Raw genomic sequence first — 23,577 nt, 5'->3', positions numbered from 1 at the left:
AAATTGTTCCACCCGCGGGTGAATTATTTACTACTTCCACTAATAGTAACCTGTGTGCTCCCAAACACACATTTTGGCCACCTCAGCATTTCTACAGTAAGATGTTCCAGCTAACAAATGAAACATTGCTATGTACTTGGCCAACTCGATGCAAAATCTCTACTCCTCAGCTCCAGAAACAAAACGAAATGAGAAGACATGGATAAGGTAAGCGTGTATTTTCTCTTGCACAGGCAGTCTGGGAAGTTGCAAATTTCTCCTGTCTGGCCCCTGTCGTCATAAGCGAACTTCAAGCTACTGTCATCTGCACGGGGGTGTGATGGTGCAGAATAAGCATGGAATGCTTAAAAATACAAAAATGAAGGAAAAAAATACTTTGGGAGTGTTTGGGGTGAGAAATCAACATTGGAACATGGGTAAAAGCTCTAAAAAAGTTGACTTTTCATGTTATGGTCTCTTTAAAGACTATGACACTGATGAAAGCAATAATGAACCTGAAACGTTGTACCCCAAGCCCGCCTTTTAACATCGACATTCTGTATGTACAGAAAGCATTTTCACTATGAAAGAAGGAATACTGTATTACTAGAAATATTTTGTTCCCCTGTTCTGTAATTAATATTTCATCAAAACAGTGACCTCGAAAAATAGCTGACTATGACTGCTTACACCAGTGTATTCAAATTTACACAATATACTGTTATCCAATACAAAAGCTGATGGATAAACTAATATTCTGCCTTTACAGTGGTAAAAAATCTCAGTATTAATTCACACTGTCCTGGAGTTACTGTTTTTTTCTTTTTTAATTTAACACCACTGCAGAACTTCGCTGCTTTTTAATGACTGATGTGTCTGACCTGTTGGTGACCTTAATTCGTTACATGATATATTAGTCAGTTCACAGTATAATAAAGTGCAGTTCTACAAAAATCCAAACTATGTTCACAGCAATGTACATTTCAAGCAAAATAACTTTACGACAGTGTCAATAAAAACTGAACATTTTTATATTGGTAAAGGCAGAACATTTGGTGTAGCATATCATTCTACTGTGCAAATGGTCTTACAGTTAGGGATGCAGTGTTTTCAAGTTATTTTTTTAATTTTCCACACCATTTAAGATAACATTTAGTTTACTCAAAGATTAAGACAAAAAGTACCATAAATACTTTACAGTTGTAAAATGCCCTGACTCAAACTCCAAACCCACACAGTTGTTCCGCTAAGAGAAAAGACAAAGCAGGTTCTTAGTGACAAACATCTTTCTGCAAGTGCGTCACACACTGCAACTTCTGTGCAGAGGTGTAATCTCATTTTCCACAAGGCTGTTGCTATTGCCCATGAGAAAAGTCTTTATCGAATTCACACAGTGATTATGCTCCGCATGAAGCTTCACTGCCACATCTGTGGTCACTTGTGCAGTCAGTGGCTGGTTCGGAGCACATTGACAGATAGGACTGCCATAGTTGTCGGCATGCATGGGAACAGTGCAGATAACACATGCTATGCTTACATGGAAGCTGAGGGATCATTTCTGGGTGTTGGCTTTTCATGCAAATGACGATAGTTTTTTTTCTCTCTCTCTCTCTCAACTCTTTATCCAAGCAATTTTACATCACATTGGAGAACGAATCAAGCTAAATTTATTCTGCAGTATACTGAGAACTGGGTGACCGAGAAAAGGTGTGCTTAGTAGAATATAGCTGAGCAAGGCTTGGCTTTTTATTATTATTTTTCCATTATATATACATACATTGATTTAGGCTCCACAATGAAACCTGTATTTGGAATATTGATGCTGTTCAACCATTATGTATGTCATTTGTCTGCTTTATATGAACACATTAATCTTCAACACAACTGCCAAATATGAACATCTGGCTTTGTCACAGGAAAGAGAGACACTTAACACCTAGCATGATTGTCTTGTGTAGCCAGTGGTAGGGAAACATCTTTTAATTCCCAGTTCTCTCATTGTGATTGTAGAGCATTGTGTGCAAGAAAATTCAGCACAATGTGCAGCTGATGTCCACACACTTGAAATGATACTGGTGCGATGAGATCAATGCACTAGTTGTTAACGATGAATTCAATATTCAAAGCATTCCACTATTGTTCATGCACGCATCATTGTTTGTGATTTTTGTCCTCTGAGAGCACTGCAGTCTTGGCTGGTTGAAAACACCAGCACTCAGGTCCTAAAATATAAAATGGATTTCATTTAGAGGGGAACAATACGTTTTGGCAGGCCTGGCCTTTGAATTCTGTAATCTGTATAAGATCTCTCTCTTTTTTTTTTTTTTTTTAAATAAATAATGCCAATATCCAGATCTGATTAGCATGCATGCTATTGTGTTAATGCTGTAGAAAAATTGTTTTGTGTTTACGTTCACTAAACACAAAACAGTAACATTTTATAACAACTAAAAGATGCCATTACTGAGTTAAGCAAATGGATTTGAAGTCAAAATAAGGAAACAACTGAAGCAAAATGAGTTTAGTTAAAGACAGTTGGACATAAGCATTGATATTTAGCCGAACCTAATCTTTTTCTGGCCTTTTTCCTAAGCTCTCTCTGATAATATGTAGGAGTTTCAGTGACCTTGGGAATCTGCCAAGAAGAAATAAAGCTGTTGTAAAGAGTTTGTTTATTTTTCACTGATTTTATTACCCATGAAACACACAATGGGGGAACAACAACCCACTGTCAAGGTTAAAAGTAGCCACAGCTAAAATGCATCACATTAAATTACACCTCATCTTTGTCTCTGTAGTCTTTTTAGTTCCACATTTGAACATTTCATGGCGGGTTTCAAACAAGTTGTGTCATCTGTTACAGTAACTGTATGCTCCGAACTCACAGTAGCTGTATGCTCTGAACTCAAAGCCCAATTTGAAATGTTGAATGTTTTGCTATGATGGAGAGCATGTTACATACAGTAGGTAAACAAGAAGACAACATATTACAAAATGTGTGCGACTGGGTTTGTCAAATAGTTGTCACGAGTAACGTAAGTCTCCACTTTATCTCCCAACCCCCTGAGTTAATATTACTTTAGCCGAGAGAAACTTCAATTCATCCATCCATTTTCTATAGCCGCTTATCCTCATTAGGGTCGCAGGCCTGCTGGTGCCTATCCAAGCGGTCTATGGGTAGTAGGTGGGGGACACCCTGAACTGGTTGCCAGCCAACAACAGAGACACTTTAATTTCATCCTAAAATTGCAAAACAGCAAATGTCGCTGGAGTCACCAGTGGCTAATATGACCAAGTGCTTCAATGATTTGCCAGGAGCGCCATCATTGTAAGTGTCATGTTCCACTGACATTTACTCCGTGCTCACCCTTTATGCCCTCATGGACTTCATCTCACTGAAAAAAATAAATACATATTTTAGTTCTCTGCTCTATGATTCATGGAAATTATTTTTTTTTTTTTAATCCAATAATGCCCATGGTTTTACAGCCAAAACAGTCAAAGATGTGTGATTCCTTTTCATAATTATTGACACTGACCTGCACCTCAGATTGTGCAATTCCTCACTCAATAGATGAAGAGAACTTGAAAATAGCAAGTGATCATGTCCAGGGAAATATACGCAGACACTTTTAATATGCATGTTAACTTTCCAGTATAATGCTAATATAATTGGTATTTGTGTGAATGGATTTTGGTTTTCCTGTATGCATCCAAGCACAGACACAAACATATTTTCATCCTCACTTAAATGCTAATAGAAAGAAAAAAAAAAAAACTCACACATGAGCAAGCCCTGAATCAAACCTTCATCCATGTTCTCTCTTTGTTCAGAACTGTGGGAGTGTTGAACAGTAGCAATGTAAACGTGACCATAGCAATGTTCAGAGTTGTCCGGAGCTCAAGGTAAAGGCGAAACACACCCTGAAGTGTATAGACACCGTCTACCATTCTAACTCATACACACCCTCAATGAGTAGGAACTTGAACCCTCTGCTGCCTACACAGAAATTAGGCTAATGTGCCGTGGCGCCATCAGCAATTTAGGGAATTATACGGTCTATTCAAATATCTAATTCGATAGTTCACTACGTTAACATAGCTAAATTCATTAAAGAAAAAAAATCATTAAAACATAATACAGTACATGATTTGTTTGGAGAACACTGAAACAATACAGTTATATTGTGTTAATAATAAAACTGCAGTGATGCCACTGCATTAGGGCTATACAAATAAAATTTGATTGATTGATTGATTGATTGATTGATTGATTGATTGATTGATTGATTGATTGATTGATTGATTGATCTTGCATACCGGTGATATTGCAGTGGTGGTAAGCAGTACAATTACAGAACCCGACTTAAAGTAGCTATGTCGCTTTTCTCATTTAGCTATGTTTTGTCATTTTATTTGAGCATAGATAGCTATTTTCACCGGTGCAATTGTGCAACAATTAGGCTAGATATAATGTAGGGTGGCCCAAAGAGCAAAACCTGGCTGGCCATGCCATTCCACAGACTAACTGAAATGTGTTGCAGCAGGAGCATTTACAGATCTCAGCTTTTTTTCAGCAGCCTTTTATATCGATTGAATAAGAAAGCAACTACTGTACAATGCCTCACACATTTTCTCGAAAATTACTGCAAATGCAGCATTTATTTTGGCCAAGTATTTTATGCTTGGATAGATTGTTTTTTCTTTAACATTATTAATGTGGGCTGCCATGACACTCTGTTTTGTCAGACTGTGACTGTGCATGATTCACCAGACATGAAACTGACCTCATGACACACAGACACATTTGGGTTATATATTCTCCAAGCCATGCTTCTCGCCAATACCAGCCCAGTATAAAGCCAAAGAATGTTTTTATTTATTTCCCCCCACCCAAATCCCATTGTGATTTCTAGTGATTTGTTCAATTAATTGCACACAGTTACATTGATAGCGTGGCAGGTAGGATGACTACAATCGATACAAATCATCATGCAGAAGAAAATAGCATAATCAAATTACCGGTAGCAATTGAAAATGTAATTTTTAAGATTTAAATGTAGATTTTCAAAACAGAGTAGGAGTCCTAATTATTTTTAGCCCAATATTAATTGGTGCAGGGAGTGAGATATGTGCAAAAACAACTTCTATTTTCATAATCAAAGATTACATTTAATTAGACCCTAATTTATATGGCTGGCTGTCACATTTAATGAAAGAAAGTGAGCCATGAAACCCCCCCCAAAATTACATATTTTATAAACCGCCACTAGTCTTCACATAGCGTTCTGATTATTATTGTGTCTGTAAAATATGAATTAAAGTTCAGCTGCGGAGCTTGGAAGAAGAATATTACACAGTGCTTTGAATTTCGTTTTCACCATTGAGTTGCACTTTGAAGAGTTTTTGTTGTCACTTCATGTGTCATGTGCTCTTTTTGTTAATTAAGATTTATCATACCAAATCTTTCAAAGTTTTCATAAACCTTCTTGAGCCAAACAAGTGTTTTAAGTATTTCTAAACCCTCATGAGCTTTTGTCAAGGCGCCGTTAGTCATATTGCTTAATCATCTGTAAATGAATTATTTAATCAGTCCTTGTCCCTTAGGCACCCCAAATTGTCAGTTTACCACGGCATTTTGAATTATCTGTTCCACTTCATCTGTTTTGGGAAGATCTCATTTGTTACAAATGTTCCCAGTTTTACAAAGTCAGGTCAATCATCATTATGGTACAACGTTGCATTATTGTTTGCTCGAATATATTGTAGTTACATTGGATGATTTTTTTTTTTGTATTCAAATTTTACCTATGCTCAATCATTAAAGGGACTGCACCATGCAAATCCAACTTTTTAGAGTAATTAACCACGCTATAATTTTATTTCCTCACCAAGAACCCCCAAAGTGGAGTTTCCCTCCCTTCACACATCTCTGAGCATTCTTGCTCATTGCTGTGCTCTCTGTAGCAGCCCCTCTTGATCAGAGGAAACGGCATGGTTCTAAAACGCTTCAATTTGTTAGCGTCACTAATTGAGTACCGCCTCCGTATCGCCCATGCAGATGAACACATGCGCCCATTCTCCTAGATGTCAGCGGGACACTGAAATGACGTCATGAAAAGGGAGACTGCTACAGATGCACACCGTTAACAGATGAATGTGCCAAAATTTCAATTTGGGATTTCAACTTGGCAGCAATTACATTGTTTTAACTTTGTAATTTTTTAGCCACTTCCAAATATGGAGGGGAAAAATATAATATTAGAATATATAGGGAGTTAAATGAAGAATTAGAATATATGAATATTTTAATTTTAATTTCACGATATTAACCTGATTTCATGAAGAATGAATCACATTCTTTTGTTTGGGGTGCTATTTATTGTTTTCAGGGTAGATGGGCTAAGGAATGGTTGGGTACCACTCAGTTGTAAGATTGTGGGTCAGACCCTCTTATCCAACATCAGCGACCACACACCTCACATGAACAGAAAAGCATTGCCACAGACACATCAGAAAAAAATCTGGTAAAGATGGTTCCCGGAAGAAAAAAAATTTGGTACTGTACCTTACCAATACCTTATACAGCAGATGAAATTGTTTAATGTCTCAATAATTTGTCTTTATATGGTTAGTCTCAAATTACCTCACACTTTAATTTGTTAAAGCCCTGTAAAATGTCATATCTGAGCTGAGTTAAGTCTGATAGTGGTTTACTCACTAATTAAACCTCCATTCTAAAGAAGAACATGCTGAATGTTGCCCCTCAGTCTGACTTTCTGGAAAACAATCAACATCTAACAACATTCTATCACTCCCAGAGGAAAAACCCTGTAGGCGCTCAACACCTACCTGACACTTTTGAACGAAATCAACCCAATTTCCCCGGCAGATTGCTTTTTATCTCTTTACGAACTGTCCTACCCATTGTAATCCCCCCACCCCCCAGGTATGGCATCTACTTGCCACTGCCTACTCGAACCACTTATCTGTTTTTCTACCTCCAGAAAGTAAATTTGAAACAAGCAAGGATCATTTCAATGTTATGGCAGCTTTATCCCTGAGAAAAAAAAAAAAAGGAGACAATAAGCGCTGCAGTGACACTAGTAAATGGTGCCAATTTTCCACACAAAAAAGGGTGATGGATAGAATGGGAAGGGAAAGAGCCTGGGCAAACGGTGAAATACCCAATACCCCTTTGTGTATCTGAATGTGTTGTATTTTGTTGAGGTTTTTTTTTTTTTTTTTAGCCCCTCAATGATTTGTATCATTTAACCGGGCTGCACAAAAATACAATGGCATATTAATTGTTTATCTCAAATTTTAATGAACAGGATGTTGTTATGTTTTAAGATGAAATATGCATACAGTCCACTTAATACTATTTATCAGCATTTATTTTGTTTCTTTTTGTTATTTTTATTTATTACAACACAGTGGAAGAACATGAGCTATAAGACATGTTTTGCAATGCTAGTGACATAAAATAATAAGAGGTACACAGTAAAACGGGGGTCACCAACCGTTTTGAAACTGGGAGCTAATGTAATGTAAATGTAATACATGTATAACTGTTTGTAAAATTCATAGAAAATCACCAATGTTCAATGTCTTGTAAGCTATTTGCAGAACAAGCCTGCAGGCTACTCATGTGACCTTTGGGGGCGACCCAGTGCCCGCGGGCACCAATGTAGTATTGGTGAGCCCTGCAGTGAAATAATTGAACTATTCAAATGATATTTAACAATATATCACTGAAGCGGTTGTGAAAAAGTATTTGACCAAAATATACTAATACAACACCAAGCACATTACAATATTATTATTATTATTATTATTATTATTATTATTATTATTATTATTATTATTATTATAACAGTAGTCGTGGTAGGAATAGTAGTAGTATAATACTAATAATGATAATGATTAAAAGATTGGGATGCTGAAGAAAACATTAAACCCTTTGTTGATTTAGAAACAATAAAAAATGCCATAACAGATCACTAAATGTGTTCTGTTCTCCTTTCTAATTCATGCGGCAATTTGACACAACAGTTAATTATACCAGCAGGAGCTGAAAGAAGTCTAATTAGACAAGAGAACAAAAAATTGATACTGTAAATGCAACACTATGCCAGCTTTTTCAACGTCTATACACAACGTTATTCACCATACAGACAAATCATCATGTGGTCTGGGAACAGTGTACCCACTTGGCCAAAATCAAAGAAAACCACTAAAAATCACTTGTTCACAGGTTATACAATTTACTGCACTATATTTGCATCAAACTACACTGGGCTGAATTATTGTCCATCCCATAGTGACTACATAAGGGAAATAAAAATACTTTAAAAATATTTTTAAAAAGTGCAACCCATACACAAACTTAAATAGCTTTACAAGACAGCCGTAGAATGGTAGAATGCTTTAGCAGGGTACTCACAGTGATCGTAACTTGTTTGGTCTGTTTAAGTATCCAGACACATATTGGTCATGTCAATGTAGTAGGCAATTTATGCTCCTTGTCTTAGTAGAGTCACACTTGCAGCGTCACCTGGAAGAGAAAAGGATCATTGATAAAAAAATCAGAATTTCAGTAAAGGTTCCCAAGGCATTTGACCCAGTAACAGTGGTCCTTTGTTTTACTTGTGTCACAAAAGTATATACAGTATATATATATATATATATATATATATATATATATATATATATATATATATATATATATATATATATATATATATATATATATATATATATGTGTGTGTGTGTGTGTGTGTGTGCGTGTGTGTGTGTGTGTGTGTGTGTGGGTGGGTATAAAATAGAAGACCAAGGCTGCTCACTCATTAAATTGTAGGTAATTTAAGTGCATGGTTTCACAGAACACAATGCTGGTCCAAACAAAGAGCCAGAATAAAAGCACACAGACATTGAGGTGCTGTAAGAATTTTTTGTTGATTTGAGTCAAAAATAATGCCAACAGCTACCCAAGGTAAATAAAGGCATTTTTGAAAATCTGACCACAAGAAATGCTCACTTTCCGTATAATGCTTCTATCTGCTAGGAAATAAGGCTCTAGTTAAAGTCTGCTCCTGCCAGACGTCTGTCACTGCCAAAGAAGACAGTTGGGGTAAAACAGTGGAACACAGAAAATCCCGCTGAAAGGACAGAAGCTACAGTTTCATACTTGTGGACAACAGACTCCAAATTAAACTGTGTTAGTGTGAAGGCGCATAAACAACACTGCTGCGGCATGAACACAAAAAATTGATTATTTGATCCATGTAAACCGCAATTCTTTGCGTTTCCTTAGTTAGTGAAACTCCTGTGTTTCTCCAGAGACCTTTCTGGAAAAGTAATTCAAATTAGACCTATAACTAATACTTTCCTTCAGTGAAGTGTAGAACTGAAACTTGCAGTGTTGCTTTTCTTTTTAAGTGAAATACAGTAGAAACTATTAAGATTTAGTTTAGTGATAAAAAAATAAATAAATAAATCTGTCGATAGATAGATAGATAGATAGATAGATAGATAGATAGATAGATAGATAGATAGATAGATAGATAGATAGATAGATAGATAGATAGATAGATAGATAGATAGATAGATAGATAGATAGATAGATAGATAGGGTTGCACGCATGATGTGACTGGTAAGTGAGGGATTGGTCGAGTGAGTGAGCGAAAGAGAGAGAGAGCGTGGAGGGTGCGCATGCGCGGCAGGAGAGGCAATTGTTTAGGAGGGCAAACGACAGAAAAAGAAAACTCTCCTGTTCAAGTTATCCACAATAAGCTCTGCTCTCCGAGCAGCCATATTAATGAGCAGTAGAATCTCCTGTTATGTTTGTTTCAAATGGGACTTTAGAGATGTCAAATTTTGTTTTGTTTTATTTTGTTTTGTATTCTTTTATATGCAAAATATTTTTTGTGATATGAAGGGTAAAACACGTATAGAAGGGACCGTAGCGATGTTTGAAAAGCACTGTCACCAGCATCCTGTGCTGGAACTTGTGGCAAAGCGCTACCTGGGTATTACTGCCACATGAGTGCTATCTGAAAGAGTATTACCAACTGCTGGGGACATATTAACACATTCAGAGCATGCTTGAAGTGAAAAAATGTTACAAACAAAAAAAAACAAAAATCAAATGTAAAAAAAAACATCTTAACGCTTGCAGAGGAAGCAGACCTAGCAACAGATGACTTCACTGAACATAATTAGTTCATCACCTTAATTGTCTGCTTTTTCTGAACATGCAAGCTTTGCGTCAATCATTGTCATTCAAAGAGACGTGCTCAACTCATAGCCAGCACTTACTACAGATCGAGACAAAGCAAACAGCAGGGCTTGAGGGATAAGTATAGCATGTCCTCTGACCACCAACCTTGGAGACACCTCATTTGCAGCCTCTGCCCTGTGCAAATTCCTTTTGATAGAGAGAGTTAAGGTATACACAGCAGCCCGTCATGTTATGATGGGTCTGTTTGCAGAGAGAGATTGGATCTGATTGAAAGGAACATTACACCAGCCTTTTGATGTTCTGGTGATTTAAGTTGCTACACCAGTAGGCATAATAATGATAACATTAGAATATGCATGTACTGTACCCGGCACAGATAGTTGTGAAAGGCAAGACAAAGTCATCCCTTGCTGCATTTTAAATCTTATCTTTTAGAAGCACATCTCAAACTAATGAGGGGCATTCCACCGTTAAAGTGTATGGCCAAAGGTCCTGTCCAAAAGAATAGAAAAATTAAGCATGAACGAATGGTCCACCGATTGAAGTACTTTGGTGCGACAGAGATCACCTATGTTGGTAAAAGGTCGCACCGTCTTGGCTCAATTGGATGTTTTTCAGCTCTGAGCTCGCCGTTTCTTCCATGCTCAGTTCATTAGTTTACAAAGGAGGTTGTGATTGGTTCGAATCACAGAGCGCATATTTGCCTCTGAATTACTATTTTTATTGCACCTCTTGGTATGTATTTGAGTTGAGAATTTCAGCTGTGGGAGTTCAGTGCTTGCACCGGTCGTGATACATATGTACACTGCAGCTGTGTTGTCAAGTGTTTTCAAGCTCAATATACCGGAGTCAGAGACACACATGCAAGGCCAGCCCCATGTTTCCAGAAATATGCATTTTCTTTGTGTATATATGTATATATATATATATATATATATATATATATATATATATATATATATATATATATATATATATATATATATATTGTGTATATATTTATGTATATGATTGTGTGTTTCTGTTTAGCTTATAAGTCAATGCTGAATTTTATTAATTGAATGCTATTTACAGTATGAAAAGAATAATTTATCTGTCAACTGAGTTTCTTACCGGATAACTGGAAGATCCCATAACACTAAAAATATATACAAATAAAATTCGATTGATTGATTGATTGATTGACATTCCAGCTTGCTAATAGTACAAAAATAAAAGGTGTCTCAAAATTGATAACTGAAAAATTGGAAACCAAATAAAGTTGTTCTCATCATGTGCAATAAGGTGTGGTAAAAAAAAAAAAGATCTAACATCGATGTGTTTTTGTCAGGTTGGGAAAATCCTTATCAAGTATGTGCCATGTTTCACTCCATCACACTGACCATAATCTAGCGGGACAGTTATTGATGACCTACACTATGTGACTTGTACGCCAGCAGCTATATCTCAATTACACAGTGTGAAATTGTAACTGTCTGTATCCTGGTTCAACTTTTACAACGTCATGCCTCTTTGCACTCAGACAATATGTGAAGCCCACCATCAGGCAGTTTGGCCACTCACGAAAGTGCCAAGAGAAATTTAGCACACTGCTTCTGGAATCCGATAAAGTATCTTGTCTTTCAAGGGTAGACATACTACTTGGCAAAGGCTAACCACTACAACCAAAGGCATTAGGAAATCTCTGCTTTAGAAATACCCCGCAAAGGTAACTGAGTCACTCACAGGGATTTTTGGGAGAAAATCCTTTTCGTGTGTGGTGAGCAAATGGTGATATTAATGGTGATATCCATAGAAGCCGATGCCGCATCATCAACATTCTGCATCATGTCTTTAATGGTGGTCTCTTTGTCATTCTCAATAGATGACAGACAACAGATTATGGCATTATTGTCAAGTGCATCTTTCACCAAAATGGAAAAATATACATTTATTTTTTACAAACCCATCAAAAATGTGTGATCATTCTGAGGAAAATGAATCATCTATTGGCAGATTGTATTCATCGAAATCTAACATTCCCAAAATGGTTCGCAGGTTGCCTCTGTTATGATAACTGATTTTACGTTTAACTGAGAGTTTTATCAGCTAAAGAGGGCAAGGACCCTCTTTTTTCCCCTTTGTAAATTACAAATATTGAAATCTTTATCAATCAGATGATGTGTACTGGAAAAAAAAATAGACAAAACAACCTCTTGGGTCAAATCTTGTTTGGAGAGACATAAAAGACTTAAAAGAAAGATTTTCACTTATAAAATTAATCAAACTGCGTGCGTCTCCCAGCGTGACCATCGACCAATGAGGGCAGGAGTTATAATCTACTCCCGCCCCAAGTCCTGGCCTGATTGGTTGATTGGTCACGCCAAGAGCCAATCATGTGTCTTCTAGGAGTGCCCGTCTCCTTTATGAAACTCAAAAGACGCATGTTTGGTTGACACGATGGAAGAGGAGAAAGCAGCGCTGCACTGGAACATTGTAAATCTCTTACATAGATTTGTTTTGCAATACATTGGAATTTAAAGTGTAAACGCTGATGGTTGTCATGTTTAGTCATCAACCGGCTTCACTTTATTTAGGCTTCGGGGCGCCGCTAATATATCTGCGGCTCTCTGTGAGACTACGGCCAAAGGGATGGGAACGGGAAGGGATAACAGTACAGTATATGGTTTATTAATTTTAGATCTAAGTAAATATGCGTACTTTAGTAGTTCGACATCCAAGGAGTGCCCGTGGAAAGTGCATGTATGGGTTAACTCGTCTGTCTGGCATTCAGGAAACCTTCACAGCGCATCGCTTCCCAGTAAAGCTTTTTTATTTGTATGTGTACCCACATAATCATGCATGAAAATTTGGCCAGGGAATGACTCCTTTGTGGTTCTTCACTTATCGCCGGGATGGGGATCGGGGTTCCCATTAACAGCAAAAAACGAAGGATTACTGTAGTTGTAAATAGCATGCTCTATCTCGTCTCCAAAATAGGTTCAGTATTTCTAGAAATTGTGACAAGTTTCGTTCATGTCATAATCTGACTACATTCAATGTGAAATTGTATTATATCCCAATGAATGTAGTCAGATTATGACATTTCCCCATGTGTATGTCCTCAACAAATCACAGTTGAAGAGAGACAGTGATGCCGAATGCTGTTTGTTTCAAAAAAAGAAAATTACAAATCTTGTGCCACATCCAGATACAGGATAATTATCAAACACTATAATTAGAGGCACAATCATCATGACTGCTGGGCTGAAACCTTGAACTGTTTCTCCTCACACATGTCCCTGGGGTACTATCTGCTGTTTTAGTTTTCAATGTGAGGATACAATTTCACAAAGGCTATCTTCTGTTTTTTCCATTTTCCGGAATAATACAGTATTGAAATACTTCAATTTCCCAGTAACACAAATTTTCAGAGTGCATTGCAAGATAACGGTTTACTGCTGTATATGTGCGTGTGTAGACGTGTGCATGTCTGTCATAACACATTACGAAAATGTGTCTTGATGAGCAGCTGTTTGTAATGTTTTAACTTCATTTTCAGGGTTGAGGATGGGAAAATCATTTTGACCCGTACGGTCCTACAACAAATATTAGGAGTTGTCAAGCATAAAAATGTGTCAGCTTCTCTCGTCTTTTTTGATTAACCCTGACAAGAAGCACATTCTGGTGGCCGCCTGTCACACTGAAGCACTTAACAGCTTAGATAAGGCCACTGGCATTGAGGACTTAGGTTCATATGTACAGACCTACATGTCACTTAAGAAAAAGTAAGTGTGAAGTTATGCTGCATGTTCTGTGCTCATTTGGATGCACCATGTTGCTGTGCTTCAACATCTAATGTTGTTCTTGTTTACTACCACACATTCATAAAAGTGAATAGGATTTTAGTCATTGTTTGTCTGCTCAGTATTATGGTACATGCAAAGCATTTGTTTGTACGCAGTAAGTTGAAGGGCTTACACAATCAAGATGTTGAATATTGTTGTTTTCTACGCACCATTACTTTCTCTGTTCGACTTGACTTCCTTTTGGAAAAGCATCAACATAGCCATAGGGGGAAAAAAACGTTTTTGACCATATGCTGATGCTGGTAACAACATGACCTCTGAATACGTGTTACCTTAGATCTATATATTTCCCCAAAGTAGGGGCAGTAAATGATTAGAACCATCTTAACATGTCCTCCCTGTAACACATTTTATGGGAAATCATTGAAATTTCATGAGTGCTATCATCCTTGCATATCTAATGCATTTTGCCCCCTTGTGTACTTGTCTTGAAAACATTCAGTCTTGTGCTCAAGAATGGGGGTGTTCAACTTACATAATCAATTACGGTAGTCGGCTTCATCATATATCTTCCATGCAAATGAGACTATAAATACACAAACTTGTTTCCCAGATGCGCAATGTGCAATGCCAGACTGTGTTAAAGTGCTTTCCTATGGCTTGATCTTCTGCTTTGAAAAGGGAACCTGTGAAGCTCAGAATGATTTTTCTTTTAACTTGTAAGGTTGCTAAGCCCCCATATAGAGTGGATATAAGAAAGTTTTTGGTGGTGTAAAAATGACTCCAGGACATGTTCTTATTTTTCCATCATGAATGTCACCCATACAACCTGTCCACAACTGAAAACATAAATCAATAGGAAAAGTAAAATAAAAAAAAAAAAAATAACAACACAAAAAACAAAAACATAAAAATAATGTGATTACACAAATGTGCACACCGTCTTAAAGGTATGAATGTAATAATAATAATAATAATGATGCATCAATTTTATATAGCGCTTTTCTGGACACAAAGACTCTTCAGAATGGAGACATTATTTATGCACTCACACTTTCATACACCAGTTTTGGTAAACTATGTTGGCTGACCAAAGCATAACCGGCATTTCAGTGCCCACGGCTCCTCTGATCAACACTGGAAGAAAGGTGGGTGAAGTGCCTCGCCCACGGACACAACAAAACATGACTTGGGCAGAGCGGGACAGTTTGCTTCCTGGACAACCTGCTCTACTGCCTGTGCCATGGCTAGCCCCTTAAGTGCCAGTGATCCTATTTAACCCATAAAATTGAAACACGTAGCACCTCCATGATTGGTAGTTAGTCCGGGCTTCTTCAGATATACGAGACCTCTGCCAGAGTTGGGAAGTCCATCGACACCAACAACGCAAACAACTCTTTCCAGCCAACAATTCAGCACATAGAGCAGGCTGTATGTGATACAAGGGAGCTAAAGCTGCTCTTTTGGCCATTCTTTCAAAGTTAAGTCTTGTTATTCTCTGCTGCACACAAGACTCAAACTGACATTCAAAACGTGATTTGAATTACGTTGGCGAAAGTTTTCCTCCTTTACGTGGCTAAAAGAAACATGATTGCCCCCATCTGAGTGGCGCGCTGCATGTAAAGAACAGATTGCTCGACATTATATAGAATACATTAATAAAGTAAATACATGTTCATCTGATAGCACACATTTATTTACACCTTATTGAACTATATATTTTTTTTCTTTATTAATGATTAACTGTCTTGATATTACACATTGCCCCTTTAAGTCAGATTTTGGCCAAAAAGCTCAACTTGGTTTCATTACACTATAGAAATATATATATATATATGTAGAATACTAAAATACCCTATCATTCTTAAGTTTTAGTGTGGAGGAACTGTTTGTCTTTTGTTTTCCTTTGTAAGAAACATTTTCCAACATGCCATACCACCTCCTAACACAGACATAATGTATGAAGAAGACATACGATTGTTGTCACACACTAATTCGCCAAAACGGGTCAGAAATTCTGGCAGCACCTTCAATGTTACTGTGAGTGCGTCTCTTAACAGCCTCCCTATCCATTTTGCTCTTTGTCTTTTTATCCATTAAAAGGGTGGCTTTTTTTTAAGTCAATATAGTGCCATTTTGATGGTAACTTTCTCCACCGTGTTCCATGCTACATTTAATGCCTTTGAAACTATTTTGTACCCAGGTCCTGACTGACACCCTTGAACAATGAGATCTGTCTGATGTTATAAAAGATCTCTGTGGACCAAGGATTGTGTTGTAAGATGTGACTACAAAATGGTCAAGAAAAGTTCACAAGAAGAGTAAAACTTTATTTGCAGTTCATCAGCACACTTTAGTTGTTCTTAAACTGGGGTACTCCTGGGGGTACATGAAGGTATTTCAGGGGGTATGTGATATTTTAAGAGAGCTTCTACAGCTATTAGCAAATCTATATTAATCCTTTTTCTTTATTGTAACAGAAGCAGCAAAATTTCTTTTCAAATTATTAGTAAAAGTAAAGTAATTGGAACATGAACCAAATTATTGCTAACGTATTGTGTTATATGAACTACCTCGAAAATGTCATATACCTTTACTTTGTTCAAACAACACTTAAAAAAGGCGTTGGTGATTATGATGGCACAATATAGACACAAGTGGTAATGTTCTGAGTAAGAAAATACAGTGATCCCTTGCTACTTTGGCCTCCCATATCATGCCCTTGGTGCATCAAAAAAATGTGGAGAGTTGCGGTGTGAAGGTTTCCTCCATGCCAGACAGTTACCATGCATAAGTTAACCAAAAATGCACTTGCCATGGGCACTACTCCAACTACTGCAGTACACATAATTACTTAAATCTTAAATTATTAAACCTTATTCAGTAACTACACTCATATCCCTTCCCTTCCCATCTCTTTGGCTCGAAGTCTTGCCCAAACATGATAACAATCAAAGTTTATACAGTGGGCCCCAGTGTTAGGAGAATAATCCGTTCCACGGTTGGGCTCGTACGGCGAATTCATTATATGGTGGGCAATCCAAACCTATGTTAAATAGCAAATGTGCTTAGAACCCCAGGTAAAAACATAAAAATTGTACATACATGTTAACAATTGGTACCCAAATAGTATAGTAAGTGCTACATACATATGATATACATGTATACAATCAGAAAACATCATAAATAAAACATATAGAAAGGATTTATTTACCTTTGAGTCGCGGTTGTAATGCCCAAATTCCCTAGTAAGCTAGGTAGCTTAGACTAGGCTAGCTTCGTATTTCTTGATTATCTCCAGCTTCGTTTCCATTTCAATCATCTTCTTCTCTCTTTAACACCATTAGCAATCTTGGGAGCCATGGCTAACCCATTCCAATTTGAATTAAGCAGCAAAATGCACTATAAATACGGTTTTGCCACTCGCGATAGAACAAAGCTTTACGATTCCGCCATTTTGAAGCGAGTGAGGTCAACCAATAGCAGACCAGCATCTTCGTGAGGAGACATCGACCAATAGCAGACGAGCAGGTAATTCAGGTACCCACATATACACGGCTGAGCATTCTGTCGGGGGGGGCGTTGACGCTACTTCGCCTTACCAGGGGGGGTGGGGGGGCGTTAGGGTTAGGGTTAGTCAATATATATAGGGGGGGTTCTTAGTAGTAGTAGTCTCTCTTTCTCTTCTTTTTTGTCTCCTTAGATTTTTTTTTTTATTATTTATTTGGTTATTTTTGCAGATTTAGCCATGAGAGCAGTAATCTCATATGGGATGTGACATATGCTGTATACCAGTTTCCATGTTTGTGGTGTTTGTAAGCAAGGTTACTGTCATCCACTTTAAGCGATACCGACAACCTCTTGCCATGACAAGTACCATTCAGCTATTTGTAAAGAATTTATAAAGGTTGAAAAGTTCATTGTGCTTCTTGTTTAGTATGGATGCACGTTGTCGTTGGTTATGAATTTCTCTGGCAGACAAGCGAGAAATAAAGCTGATGATGTCACACCATCTATCTTGTGGTGTAGCTGAATAACATACTCCAGTGATACCACACAAAATGTAGTTCATTTTTTTTTTCTTTTAACATAAAAAAATACTCAAATAAATAAATAAATATTTAAGGATGACTTGACTGAAAAAAGTATTTCACAGGGAGGTACATTATTGAAAAATGGTTGAAAACCACTGCTTTATACAGTATGATGACAGATATTTGTTGACTTGAATTGAATTTGGTTCATTCTCAACATAGCAATAACCCTATTTGTAAGCTGGTGACATACTTTTGCACGTTTTGTCAGTTTTGTTTTTTTACTTTTTTAATCAATGCGGTTTTGTAACCACTCACGATAGAACAAAGCTTTACCATTCCGCCATTTTCAAGCGAGTGAGGCCAATTTAGTTCAATTGAGCCGTACAGATTGTATGGTACGTTAATAGTAGGGAAATATAACAACATAAATCGTGTGTCTGTTGTATTTTTATATTGCATAAATCATCTTTTGAACACAGTGTCTGTCTATTATAACTGATAAGAATACATTGGTGGTGAGATATTTTCCAAGTATTTTTGTTTTCATATCTGCTCTCTTAAAATAGCGACTAGGAAAATGTATTTATTTGTGAACCAGCCACATCTTGTCTTTTCTTTGTCTACAAGTCAACCAGGTCATTGAACAAAATTGTGTGCAAGCTGTTTATTCTTTTACATACCAGCATTTTAATTCATTTTACACACCATCATGCTGACCATAGAAATACGACACTGGTCGCAATTATTTGTGAGTATAGTTCGACAAGTCGTTATTTAGTGGTGTAATACAGAAGGCACATTCATTCAAATTTGTTGTGGAACCAAATGCATCCTTACGTAAATAGAAATGAAGAAAATAGTAAAAATCATACTGGGCACAACAACTTGAGGGATCTGACAAGATTGCACTGAAACTGGTAAACCAAATCCTCTCAGACTAATCACCCAGATAAGACTTCCTGATGAAACTTAAAGGCAGGTTGAGTGCTGCTTAGTTGAAACAAATAGAACAGGTTGGGACTAAAGAGGAGGGAGAAAATACTCTGAGAAATAAAGATGTAAATTGAATTGTGATAACTAAGTGGCAGTGAGATGGTGCTTAAGTGAAGTCAAGCTATCAAGACACCTATTTCCATTAAACAACTGTTTTATTTGCTCGATTATTCTCCAGGATGTTTTTGTACTGGACATTGTGATGAGACAAGTGTGCCTCAAAATGTCTCATTGTTATGGCTGTTTTCATGAGGCAATAGTTAATTTGTGTCAAGCACAGAGATAAATTACATGGTGAATGCCCGCCAATGGTATCCACTAGCTGCTGAAGGACTAAAGATAGTAACAACAACAGCACAGGCTCATAACCCCCTCCTACTGTCTTCTACATGCTGGCCTAAAAATAAGAAAAGTTCTAAAGCCGCAAGATTGTGGTTAATGGCTTGCTGAGCTACGGGGCCTCTTGCACAACATAGATTATGCATATAGCGATGCTTGCCTGAAAACATCCATGTGCGGTACATCCAAAAGTGATGTTTGTTTAAAAAATGTATGACACTTTTAGACCACTGGAGCATGGGGAAAAACAGAAGTTTAATTGCAGACATGTACGTATTCATACCCCTTGAACTTATTCACATTATGTGACCTTACAGTGCCAGTTTTGTGTGCTTTTTGTTGACATTTTATGTGATAGATCAATACAACACAGCATATCCACCCCTTTTCCATAGCCGCTTATTCTCATCAGGGTCGCAGGCTTGCTGGTGCCTATCCCAGCTGACTTTGGGCATTAGGCAGCGGACACCCTGAACTGGGTGCCAGCCAATTGCAGTGCACACATTTTTCAGAGTGCTCAATTCACCTGCCATGCATGTTTTCAGAATGCGGAGTGCTCGGAGAGAGCCCACACGTTCTTGAGGAGAACATGCAAACTCCACACGGGAATGCCGGAGCCAGCTGGATTTGAACTCCGGTCCCTGAACTGTGAGGCGTGAAAATTGCTTTTCAGATACGTACAAATCCAATCTGGCTAATCTTGGCATAATATATAGCCAGAATGAGCAAACATTTCAATCTAGATATGTAAATCTGGTAGAGAATGGTGGCTCTGCTAAGAAGTGTAGTCCCCCCCTTTCTTTTTTTAAATACATTTTTGGCCAGTCTTTCCGCTGCCTCTGGCTTGAGGCATAATCTTGCAGTATGGAATCATATATATATATGTATATATATATATATATATATATATATATATATATATATATATATATATATATATATATATATATATATATATATATATTTCAACTCTGAAATGTGTGAAGTTTAATTGTTTTCATGTGAGTACTACTCTAAATTGTGTGTGTGTGGTGTGTGTTTGATTTTTTTTTTGTGACTACAAGTCGAAAACCTGCAAGTGTAAAGTCTTTTGAATACAACTCTCACCTGCACAACTACAACTCTTCACTAGGCACGACTTCACATCTATGCACCGATCTCTCATGTGGATTGCCGCCCGTGGGTACAAAAATCCTCTTCTTTTTTGTTTGAGTAGCAACTTGCAAATTGAGACCAAGTCAGTCGATCTGCGAGTCATCTGCTGTGCACGTGTCATGCAGGGGATGGCGGAATGTAACAGCAAGGAATACACAGCTTTCAATAGCTCATCACGCTTCAATGTTAAGGATAATGTATGCACATTTGTAGTGATGTTCAAATGAAACATTTGTGGAACATCTGTGGCCATTTGAGGCCAATTGCCCCAATGGTTTCACTTTGGGAAGCTTCTGTAACAGCTAGGGACCTCTCCTTGCAGAAACAAACACTACAATTGATTTAAAAGAACTCTTTCCTTTGAAAAAAAAAAAAAAAACTTGATTTGTGTGCACACATGAATGATTAAGTGGAATCCTATCAACTTTTTCAGTGCCATGGATGAGAATGATCATCTATTAGAAGAGTAATAAAAATAATAAATAGTAAAATTCTCATCAAATACGTTCTTAAGAAAGGTAGCTGACACTCTTGACAAGTTCTGATCTTAATATTAAGCCAATTGAGTACTGTAGTGATAACTGTGACCATTGGATGGCAATGTTTCCATACACACAACACATATATTACATACTTGTAATTCTATGTTTATATGGACATAGCACACAATATTCTGGTTGCCTTGAAAAATGAGTGAAAATGTTAAATCGACTAGGCACTCTAGAGGTCGCCTTTTCTGAGGATGCTTGGCACTGAATGATATAACAAATAAATAATTAATTAAGAATAAAGCGTTTTATATTTATTAGCTACTTCTTGTGATGACGTTGTCAATACCTAGATAACATCATGAATGTACAATTATTAAAGTAATGTTTTTCATGTAATATATATATACAGTGGGCCCCCGTGTTACAAACTTAATCCGTTCAGCGGCTACGCTCGTAACTTGAACTGCTCGTATGACAGGCAATTCAAACCTATGTTAATTAGTGAATGCGTGCAACGCGCGCAAAAACCTTAGGTAAAAACATCACGACTTTATACACATATTAAAAATGAGCAACATAATCTACTGTACAGTTAAATTAAATCACATATACAAAGGAAAAATGACATTTACCTTTGGGGCGACGTGACTTGAGCTGGGTGGAGGCGGAGGGGAGCAGAGACCAACCCGCAGAATTTATTGATTTATTTTCTTAAACGGGAACTTTTCTCATACTAGAACATATCACCGGAGAGTTCCTTCTCTTTAATCCATAATAAAAGAAGCCTCTCAATTTTGTTGTCGATCGAGGTCCGTCCCCCGGCAAGGAAAGTCTTGCCCTTAGAAGATTGGCGAGTGGTTACGGCCATACTCACGAGCAAGGTTAACCATGCGTGCGCCTCCTTCGTATTTTTTTTATTATCTCCTGCTTTGTTTCTATTGTCATCATCCTCTTACTTCTTCCTTTACCGCCACTAGCAATTTTAGAAGCCATGTCTAACAGATAATGTTTGCAAAGTCTTAACAACATTCCTTCCTTCCGTTTTTGATTGATTTTCTCTCCTTCCTTCCGTCCTGACCAGCTGTGCCATCAAGCTAGATAAAGGCGTTCGACCAATAGCATATCGGCATCTCCGCGACTGACACCGTGACTGAAACAGTGACTGTGACATTGTAAGAGCAGTAGCATATCAGCATTACTGTGTCATGCGTGAGCAGATGATTTCGTTGGTGTAGCAAAGCGAGGTCAGTTGTACGTACACATTGACTGGCAACGCATGGTGAAATCCTAGTTATAACCATCACAAATTTACCCACATATTTAAAATTAGTACCATAATCTCCTGTACAGTTAAATTAATTAACATGGATATACAAAGGATAAATGACATTTTCCTCTGGGGCGACGTGACTTGAGCTGAGTGGAGACGGAGGTGAGCGGAGACCAACCCACAGAATTTATTTATTTATTTTCTTAAACAAGAACTTTTCTCAAACTAAAACATATCACCGGCGATTTCCTTCTCTTTAATCCATAATAGAAGAAGCCTCTCCATTTTGTTGTCGATCGAGGTCCGTCCCCCGGCAAGGAAAGTCTTGCCCTTAGAAGATTGCTGAGCGGTTCCGTCCATACTCACGAGCAAGGTTAACTATGCATAGATAAAGGCCAATAGCATATCGGCATTTCTGTGATTGACGTGACGCCGGCCAATAGCATATCCGCATCTCCGTGAGAGAGACCGGGACTGTTAATTTAATCGACCAATAGCATATTGGCATCTCCGTGACTGACACCGTGAATAAGACAGTGACTGTGACATTGTAAGAGCAATAGCGTTCAACGTTGCCGTGATGAGCGTCAACTTCTGAATTAGTTGACATAGCAAAGCGAAAAAAAATGTACGGATACAATGGCCGGCATGTCAAATTGTTCGTAAGACGGAAGGTTTGTGCGTAAGTGGGGGACAGAAAACTCCGCGGTCCACGCTCGTAAATCGAAATGTTCGTATAAGAGGGTGTTCGTAAACCGGGGGCCGACTGTATATATATATATATATATATATATAGAGTTATCCGACACTGCCTCATGTGAAGCATCAACGGCAGGTAGTTTGCACCATGAATCTCAAAGGTATTCATAAATTAATTAATAAAATGGGACTGACAGGCTTATGAGTGTAGCTTGCAAACTGGTGACCTGTGATTCAAAATCCATGTATTATCTGAAAAACATTGCTACAGCATGTTACAACAGCAGTCTTAATGTTATAAAGAGAATAACAAAACAAAACTAACCTTTGACAATATACCGGTAATATTTTAAAAACAAATGGTTAGTTATATTTACCTTTAGCCATAATACACTAGCCTTCTGTTAGGCATGAGTACAAAGTAAACAAGAAATGTGGAAGCTACGGTGGCTCATGAGGGCCAAACATGCCACAGCAGATAGGGAAGGAAAATATATAATATATATACATTTCTTTTTTCTCAATCATTCATAACAAAAAACTTGACTTGAGAAAAAACGATAGATTGCCCAGGCGTATTAT

The 23,577-nt window shown here is 37.5% G+C and overlaps 1 protein-coding gene across 2 annotated transcripts in view; it reads right to left on the bottom strand.

Moving 5' to 3' along the window:
- LOC148413155 (leucine-rich repeat and fibronectin type-III domain-containing protein 2) overlaps positions 1–23,577 on the bottom strand; it is a 143,983-nt gene that overhangs the window by 45,276 nt on the left and 75,130 nt on the right. For both annotated transcript variants that reach the window (XM_088433715.1, XM_088433717.1), the window contains one exon: positions 8,426–8,536. The gene's annotated coding sequence lies outside the window, so the exon portion shown is untranslated. The remainder of the gene's footprint in view (positions 1–8,425; positions 8,537–23,577) is intronic.

Source organism: Hippichthys cyanospilos, chromosome 14 (assembly GCF_059441005.1).
Source record: "Hippichthys cyanospilos isolate Australia breed blue-spotted pipefish chromosome 14, RoL_Hcya_1.0, whole genome shotgun sequence".
Classification (NCBI taxonomy): Eukaryota; Metazoa; Chordata; class Actinopteri; order Syngnathiformes; family Syngnathidae; genus Hippichthys; species Hippichthys cyanospilos.
The sequence above is the reverse complement of the archived record's forward strand: the minus strand, read 5'-3'. Positions and strand labels throughout refer to the sequence as shown.